Source organism: Labrus bergylta, chromosome 10 (genome assembly GCF_963930695.1).
Source record: "Labrus bergylta chromosome 10, fLabBer1.1, whole genome shotgun sequence".
NCBI classification, from domain to species: domain Eukaryota; kingdom Metazoa; phylum Chordata; class Actinopteri; order Labriformes; family Labridae; genus Labrus; species Labrus bergylta.
Genome location: NC_089204.1, coordinates 11,075,125 through 11,085,537, shown reverse-complemented (window position 1 = coordinate 11,085,537; position 10,413 = coordinate 11,075,125).

Here is a 10,413-nt window from a genome sequence, read left to right as displayed (position 1 = left end):
GCCTGAACCGTTACACCAAGAGACGCCAAACTAAATCAGGCTGACTCGCCGGCAGCGTGGGGGTCATTCAGAGTTTAAAGCTATTAATAGCAATGGGTGTTGTAGTAGAAACACACACATAGTCTCCTCCCATACCCTGACACACACACACACACACACAGAATGTATTTACAAGTACATTCATATATGCATCCGCCCCCAAGGCTTTTCCCACACACTCACATACACACACACTTAAAACACACAACAATGCAAGGAAACATGTACACACACGTCATTGAGAGGATGATGAGGAGGAGGAGGAGGAGGAGGAGAAGGGCAGTACTTGTTGGCACACTGACAAGAGTACCCATGTTGCCACGAGGCAGGGAGACAACATAACGTCCGTTTCAAATCAAAACATTTGGTTGATTCATTCAGGGATGTTTTTCTTTCCTCCTCCTCGTCCCTTTCCCTCCCCCCTCGTTTGGGATGCTCACACACTGACCTATATAGGCAGACAGTGATAAAAAAAAGGGGCATGTGAGAGAGAGTGTGGTTAGCAGTGCAAGGTTAGGGAGGGTTTGTTTGTTGATGCCTCTGCATGAATGCCTTTAATTTATGTTTGTATGCAAAGTTTGAACATGACATGTATTATAAATATGTAACATGTTTAAGCATGTTATCGCTGCTCTATGTTCTAAGTAAGCTTCCTGCAGTACTCATTGAAATAATAGTGCATTAAAGAAGGAATTAATTGTTTTTATGGCCAAGTGTAAGCATCCATCTATGGCTAGCCTAGCTAGGAGTAGGTGAAACAGCTATCCTAGGTTAATCAACAGTTTAAAAATAAAGGCGCCAACAACTTTAGTGTCACCTTAATGTCTGTTGCTGATATAAAGAGATGTATTGCCGTAGGCTTGTTGACTACCCCTTCTGTTTAGACCAATATGTGTCTGACAGTTGAGTTTGACTTGCAGAGGAGTTGATTCATAGAATATTTATAACTTTTTTTTCTTCTGTGTTTTGGAGGATACTGGACATCAGCCATTTGGTAACAGTCTGCTTGTTTGGACCCAAAAGAAGTAGCCAATACGTTCTGCAGCCTTACTTAACCTTTTTCTATGTGTATGTAAGAAAAGGTGCCACTCTTAGTGCCTTGATCTGCTGCATACAAACAGCAAACTGCAGTGGTGTAGGCTTGTACATTGCACTTTAGAAAACAAAATAACAGTTCATTACTCTGCTTCACTGCTAGGTTTTTGTTAACACTGCTCCCTCTCTTCAACTGTCTTGGTCCCTAAACTACTTCTGTTCTTTGTTGGTCACATCCAGTCAAAATTCAGATTGTAGCTCTGTTAAATAATGAGATTAGAGATGATATATAATTTAAAATCCTGGTATCAAAAAAGAATTAAGTATCCATACTTTTGCCTCCTAATTTGTAGTTGGAAGGAACCGACACATTTGTTTGAAGTCAGCTGGTACAAGATGTAGATCACTCTGGACGCTTAAAGGCTGTATATGCTAATGCTAGCGATCTTTATTATGCTCGTATCTTCACACTGCATGTATATTTACCCGAAATGAGCATATGAAGCCTTTAACTTTTAGATGCATTGTCCACATTTCTATCATAGAAAGAGTCAAAGCTAACAGTTTCTCACGCTCTGCCTGTGACATCTCCAAATCTCCGTAAAGATCAAAAGAACAACCATGTTTTCCTGCAGCACAGAATCCATGTAAGCTTCTTGATGCTGATAAGTATCCAGTGACTCAGGGATTTGTTTTCCTTCTGCAGAATCAACACATTTCTATATCTGAGACACCAAACTTTTATTATGTTTTGTGAAACCTGCCACAATGTCATGACACATTTTTCACGCAGCATGATCCAGTTAACACACACACACACACACACACACACACACACACACACACACACACACACACACACACACACACTCTTTACTCTCTGTGAGGGGTCATTCAACTTTGAAAAGCACAAAAAAGCAAATAATAAGCGTAAAGATGAATTCAAATAGTCTGCTTCATATTAGATAAGGTCCCCAGTTTCTGTGAGGAAAGAATCAAATGGAATCACTTAACTTGTGTTTTTCAAGCACAATGAGAATTCTATGACAATGCACAAATGTAGTGATGTCAGAGTAAAGGGCTGCAGAAGTAAGAGCGCCCTGGCAGTTAGGGGTTCGGTGCCTCGCTTAAGGGCACCCCGGCACTGCTCGGGAAGTGACCTGGCACCTCTCCAGCAACCAGACACCAAACCCACCAGTGCTCATCCCAGGTGCCTACAGACAGAGCTATTGCTGCCCAAATAAAATATGATGTCATACTATTTAACAAAGCACCGCTGAGCAGCGTGGGATGACTGCTGTTGCTTGTACTGTTATTCACACAGGCACACAACGTGTCAGATACAGTACTTCTGCTGAGCTTATGCTGTCAGCCATACTTTTTAAATTGGACTTTGCTCATCCCTATCGTCTACGTCAGCTGTCATACACACACCAAGGAGATTGTTGACCGGTCGGTGAGCGGTCGTCACCCTAGTTTTTGCGGTGTGTCCAGCTCCGTTGCTACCTGTCGAGCCCAGTTGGCCGATTCTACATGTTGAATCGGCGTGACCCGGCGCGGTTGGGGGTAGGAATCTGTCTGATGTTCAGCTAAGCGAGGAGAGCCAGTGCAAGAGAAGAAATACGTAAACGCCTCTTCTATTCTTATTCCACTAATAAAAGACCAAGGGCTGCCAGTGCCATTTTCAACTTTTTATCAGACATTATTCTCCATCAGAAGCACCTATATTCCGAGTGCTGAGCGAGAGCGGTGAGAAAATTGTCTTCTTGTATCACAACAATGGTTTATTTATCCACGTTCTTCCTCATCCTCTCCCAGTTTCTCTTTTTTCGAATGGCAACTACAGACTACCGCCACCTGCTGGCATGGAGAGTTATTGCCTCTCACGCATGTGCAGAACATACGTGTTGGTTGGCCGTCGGCTGTAGTCTTTGCGGTGTGTTCTAGTGCATTCAAGTTTACTTGTTATTTATTATAAAACAGCACTAAGTGAATTTGCCATTTTTTTATGGCTGAATATTAAAGGTAAACAAAGCTTTTACACCATTCTGAGTAGAATTTTGATTTTATATGTGAGTTTTACAACAATACCAGCTGGACTAAGTTGAATGTAATAAGCTGAAGACATCTTGTAGTCACTTAATGTTTACAAACATTATTTTTGTAATTAAAAAAAAACATGGACCATCTCTTATCTAGGCAAATATAAGTATCGGATCAGGAATCGGTATTGGCTGATTCTCAAAATAAAAAAATCGGATCGGGATCGGGGGCTTAAAAAGCTGATCGGGACATCCCTATCAATCACCTTTAACTTTTCTGTGGAAATTGAAAAAGGGCTGTTTAGGCAGCATGCTGTTAATCTCCTCATCTAAAGGCTACACTACAATCCAACAATTCATTTAGGATGATGTCTGTCACTTTTGTCCAAAGTGACAGACATCAGAGAATAAGTACATCACAAGCAAAGACGTCCAATCAGACTCAGGTGCTGACAGGCAGTGCATTTTTATTTTTATTTTTTTAAATACAGTCATCATCGTCAACAACATCGACAACATCCCAAATATCATTATTGTCATCAAAACCATTTTCATCAATATCATCGTCTTCATAATCAGTCCCATCACTGTCATTAGGTGGGTAGGTGTTCATAAAAGAGCTGGGTCCATCACTCATTTCTTTACATGTGTAATATCAACTCTCAAATTAAAAAATATCACTAACAGATGAAACCTGAAACCAATATCCAAGCTAAACTGTAGCAGAATGGTGTGCTGGCAATAACAGTCATTGGTGTCATGGTTGGGATTTTTTATTTTGGTATAATTGCTTGTGTGGGTTTCATTACTGAGTGTTGTTTCCTTTGGGGTTTTTTTCTGTTTAGCTCTGGGTAGGATTATGCTTGTTCTCTGTGCTCCTTGTGTTGCTTCAGAGGCTGCGAGGTGTGGGGTCATAGGCTAAGTTGCTCATTAGGCATAGCTGCAACTCAACGGCTGCTGATAAACTCCATCTAGAGAGTCGTCTGGTTGCCAGTTCGTGCCTACTACTTCAGCGGCTCTCAAAAGGATGCAAGCATCCCTCGTTTTCCCAAGTAAAATTTCCCAGTTTAAATCCAGCGTTCCTGTGTTAATTTACCTGCGTGTACGTGGAAGAACCAGTCCATTGCTTGTAGGACACCATTATCTTCCTGGTTCTCATGCACGCATATGACATCACTGTAACTGAACGAGCAAGAGAGAGAGAGACACTCATACTGACACAATACAATGCAAATCCTCAAATTAACTACAAGTAGCCAGACAACTGGCTAAAAAAACGTAATATCGTAATAATACCAGCAAACAGTAGCTTGGACACAAGCCTGCAACATCATTTGACCGAGTCAGACGCCCTTTTTTTTAGCTCATCAGTCGTAATAAAGCTGATGTCACCTGGAGAATCTGAAAAAAACTATACTTTGAAATAAATGTTAATGCCTACAGTATTACGGCTGCCGGGGCCACTGCATGTCAGTGCCCATCAATGGGTATTTTGGTATCAATTTTGTACAACGGAAGGCGATTGGGACACACTGCTCATATTTATATGCAGTCTATGAGGCCAGCTGGTTGTACATAAGCACCTTATCTTTGGCATGGATATGCACAGTTATAATGCAGAGTGATAGGAGAGATTTAAATGCCCCCAGAGGTCAGAAAAAACTGCTTCCACATATAAACTAAAATAGTTTTAATTAGATGCTAAAGATGCATTTGTCATAAAATGCACAAATGTTTTTTTTTTTTTTTTTTATCTCCCTCACTAACTATAACTTCTGTAATTTAGTTTAAAAGATTTCCTACATACATAAGGCAAAAAATGCCAATTCTGAGGCCTGGCAAGCGGCCACTAAAGGCGAGATGATCCACCAAACTTCAATGCTCTAGTTAAAGCTCTTACAGTGTTTATTTGAATTTCCAACTTTTTTGCAATGTTTCTCTCAGTGAGGCTATTTTGAGTTGTATATCAATGGTTTTAAATAACTGGATGATGACCCACATTATAAATGTATCAGGTTTTTCACTGTAAACAAAATGACACATTTGTGAGATTCTTGAGGCGCTTTTGTGTGTGTCAGTTTTCACTTCTCTTCAAAGAGAACATTTGCTGTGTTTCTGCATGTCTCATGGTTCCTTCTCCTCTTCTTATGCAATCTGCTCACTTTTTTTTTTTACATTGTTGCCCTACGTGCACATGTTCAGTGATTAGCAGGTGTTTCTACTGCTGCTGACTCTGAACCCGCTTGAGGTGTCCCTCATGGACCGCCGTACAGCCAGCTTTACACCCAAAGTAGATTAATGGGTCAGTTTAGCAAAGTTCACCCAGGGTTCAAGTAGCAGTTCACACAGAGTTCAGCCGAGCAAACACAAAGGGGAGGGGGCGAGAGCCGGAGCCGCTCTGCTGTGAGAATACACAGAAACATAGAACCATAATAAACAGAATAGACAGACACAGAAAACCATAATTAACATATTAAACAGAAACATAGAACAATGAAAAACAGAAGAGACAGAAACATATCACCATAAGAAAAAGAATATAGCAAATCGCTTAACAAGCTCAAATCCATTTACTGTAATACCATAGAAATGTAATCTATAGAATACATGAAAACAGGGAACAATAAAAGCAGAAAAAACAGAGACATAGAACTGTGACAAACAGAATGGACAGAAACAAAGAACCATTGTAAATAGAAACACAGTACCATGATAAAAAGAAAGAATGAAAGACAGAACCACAATAAACTGAATGCACAGAAACATGAGAAGAGAATGCAGAGACATAGAACCGTAATTAACAGAATACACAGACACAAAGAGCCATTGTACTGTAGGTAGAAACATAGACCCATGTTAAAAAAAGAATGAATAGGGAAATAAGCAAATCCCCTTTTAAAGAGCAGTAAGCTTGCTCAACAAAGCCTGGGGTTTGAGTAAGAACTTGGGTGGAACAACTGTGATTATTGTGTCAATTGATGACTGAACATATCTCTATCATCATCTGATGTTTACAGTGCCTCTGTGTATTTATAATCTGACAACAGCACATACATGAACTCTTTCAATTTAAAAACGATACAAATATTTTCAACAGTATAGTCAGTAACTGCTCGGACACTCTTACCGTTTTTACCCAGAGGCCCTGTTTCTGTTTTCCTCTCTGTTGCTCGCGTAGAAATGGACAAGGAAGGAGGAAGGAGAGGGCTCTGCAAGGCATTAGCTTTTCTCACTCAAGAGAACTTGTTACCTTGTTTTACAAAGTGGAGATAATATCCACATCAGTAATTGAAATGTTGTGCTTTGAATTGTATCAACACGGGAGAAACTTAGTTCGGCTCAACGAGAGCTGTTTACCAATACTTCAGTTTCTCCCAATCAATTCAAAAGTTATGGATGTCATACTGTTTGCAAGAGGAAACTGAAATTCATAGAGCAAAGAATGAAATATTTAATGGATGCGGTTTGGACAGCGAGCTTGCGGTTGCAATGCAACGCAATATTCAATGCTTGCATGCTGTTAGGACACGGTGTTAGGTGTGATGTGTGTTTTGGTAAGCAAAAGGATAAGCTGGATAATAGCAGCGGCCATATTTATAGCTTCAGCTAATTTGGGGTGAAATTATAAAACAAAGTTGGGTTTGACGTTTGAGCAAAATATGTCTGTGGAAATCACTACTTACTAAATACTCTCTTTTACAAGTGCTGTAAGAGAAGTGTCCAATTTGCCAATGTAGAGTATTATTACACAAGTTGTCCATTCCTGAAGTGGGTAGACTTTTTTTAACCTAACCTTTAATGAATTGTGTTTTTAAATATGTAACAGAAGTCAGATTATTTCTATATTTCCGTATAAGGACATGGAGTATACATTCAGTATTGTTACTTGAAAAAGTCATACATTTTTTATTAGTTGCTGTCAGGGAGAATATTCTGTTTCTCCTGATACAGGGACATCGTGTGTAAAAAATTAATGCAGTCATCCACGTCACTCACGGTCACATTAAATTGACTATCTATTATACTGGCTCTACTGATGTCTGTCATTTTAATTTTATTTTAATCAAAACATAACATTATCTAATTTCTGCTAGAGTACATATAACAGCAATATCATGTTGATTTTCTTAAGGACTCTAATGGAGCGCAGCATAAGTTCAAGTTTATTCTTTAAGTAATAATCTAACCCGACTCTACCACAACCTCTCCTAACCAATCATACTGCCGCGATCAAATTTTGAAACCTAGTTGTTCCTGTTCGTTCTACAGGACTTGAAAACTGCACATCTTGTGTTTGGCCACATTGCTTTGAGTGCTATGAGTTGCCCAGTAATGTAGAACAACATGACGTTTTGTTTGGCAGCTTGAAGATATAGATTATGCAAGACTGTGTATGACACACTTCACTTCACAATACACTATTTCTGACATATCCAGCACAGTCTTATTATGCTGAGCCAGTTTACTCTCTGCCACCTTCATTTGTAAAGGTTATTATTTACAATGAGGCGCTGTAGGGTTAGCTGACGTAATATGTCAGAAAGTGGTCTGGCAGTAGGTTTGTAATAGAACATGTGATAATTCACAAATTTAAATAACTCAAATATGATACCATGTGCGATGCAACGTTTACTCTGATAGTGTGAAGCCATTGTTTTCGTTTTCTACGTTTCTCCAGTTCCTTTCTTTCTATTTCTTACACGTTCCATTCATATTCCTGCTATGTGTGAGATTTTCTACATAAGAAAAGGAAAACCTTGATTGTCTCTTGTAAGAAAATGGAAAGAAGTTTCAGCTAAACGTTTGCTGAAGCACTGGAGCCTCCTTTGAAATATAGATTATGGTCGAGGTAAATTATGCATCGCAGTGTGATCGTTTGTGCCAACGTTTTTGGGACCTGCGATCGTCGTGAGGTGGTTCATCATCTGACTTATTCATGACCCTGCAGCTGGAGCTGAGGGACCAACAGTTGAGCTTTTTCACGCTGCAGCTCAGGGCTGCATCAGCTCCTTTACCCCCCCGCCACCCCCACCATACTCCCTTTTAATGAGGGTTTACAAGGTCTTGGTCACAGTGAGGTCAGAGAGACGGTGGTGACACGTTCAATCTTGGTAAATGTTTCTTTATTTAGATGAAAAAGGGGAAAGGACCACCAGGTCTATGTGTACAGAAGCTCTAAGTGGACATGCATCCATACATTATATTTGCTGCCATTTATTATAATGTTTTCTCAAGATATTTGTCTTTTGATCTCAAGATAACAACACTGGTGTACCTGTGGTTTATCTAGATTTTGGATTATTTTTTCAACTGCAAGACTCAAACTCGCATATGCATGCTTTCAGAAAGGTCTATTCACTCATTCTTGCTGCTCACATTGACTGCTCACAGCGGGCCGAATAGACATAAAATCCACGCCTGGCATGTCAGGAAAGGGTTTTTGTATACAAGAGCACAAGTTTGTGCGAGTATGAAAGTCTTTAAAAATTGGGTACTACTTATAATGTTAACATGCCTTAAGGTCATAAGGCAAGTATAGAAAAAAATACATTTATAAATAAAATATAAAGTTTAAAAAGTTCATATGGAATTAGAAATATATTTCTTAGTTTATGATTATGCAAATGTGTTCAAGTCGTACTACAGCTTTATACATTTTTGGCCAATTTAAGATGAACGCAAAAATAGCAAAATTGTAGAGCTTCATTTGGAGTCGGCTTTAGACCACACACTATTCATGTTTGTCACTGTTTTATATTTGGAGATTATGCAGTAATAAAGTCCTGTAATGAGGACATGAGGGGACATGAGACTCTATGTTTGTCAGCGACCAATCTTTTGCTTCTCTCTTGACCTTTATGATGTCATCACGGAGGAGGAGCAAGGGACCGACTTCCAGGAGAAAAAATGAAAACAAACATGGCCCTCAAGGCTGTTTTGGCGAAAATGGTTCTGATGTGTAAATCTAGTCATAGAAAACTAAACTAACATTTTCCCCTCATGTATGAAGTGCTTTACTGAGGCCTTTATTTTCTGCTGTTGTCCTGTGCAACCCACAGAGATTACATATATGACACCGAGCTACACATATAAACCGGATTTGACTCGGCTAAATATTTGTTTATATTACAAAGATAAGCACCCTTCATCCCACTCTAACACACACACACACACATACACACACACACACGCACACACACGCACATGCAGGCATTCTGTGTCCTGTTTGGAGTCAGACACCAACTGACCGGACAAATGTTCTTTTGCTTTTCCTCTCAAACACTGCCGCTGGCTAACACTCGGCTTTGTATGTGTGCTTGTGTGTAAGTGTGTTCGTGTGTGTTTTGACTGTGTGTGTCAGTTCTTTCCCACCCTCCAGGTTTGTGTGTATTATAGCGCCCCACTGCTCCTGTGTCCTTTCATTAAGGTCAATTTGGTTACAAGGGTTGTAAACACACTCACCAAAACCCACACACACTTATTTACATTTCTATGCCGAGTCAACCATTCTTTAGTGCCTCCTTCATTCAACCTTCATTGATGTGTGTTCATGTACATGCATGCTTCGTAATGTTATACCGGCAAGAGCAGGCAAAATGTGAGGGTTAAAGAGGCATCTAAAATTCATATACAGTATGATTTCCAGCTAAGCATTTTTTTTTTTTTTTTAACACTTTTTTACGTGATTTAGGAGAAGTGGAGAATGAATCTCATTTTGTCACATGTTGTCCTTTTGATGATGAGTTAAGAACACCTTTGATTAATGAAATGTACTTTTGGTCTCTTTGATTTAATAATGGTGTCTTGCAGCCTGTTTTTGTGCTGGGTATATTGTTTATGCATGACACAACAATAAAATTAAATCAATCAATCAATCAATCATGTCACAAGGTCAGACCTGCACGATAACTTAAATACTACTACTAGACAAGTCCGAAGCAAACATTGTCACATGTTTCAATTTTGGGGCGGCTGTGGCTCAGTTGGTTGAGTCCTCGCCTCTCAATCGGAAGGTTGAGGGCTCGATCCCCAGCTGGGCAACATGTCCAACATGTCCAATGTGTCCGTGGGCAAGACACTTAACCCCGACACTTATTAGTTACTTCTGATGGATGATACTACATAGTGATCATCACTATCATCAGTGTGTGAATGGGTGGGTGTGACGTGGTGTAAAAGCGCTTTGAGTAGTTGGAAGACTAGAAAAGCGCTATATAAGCTCAAGTCCATTTACCGTTTACCATTATGCTAATTCCTTTTGTTAGCAGTGAGACGAAAAACAGGGAGGAAACAGAAA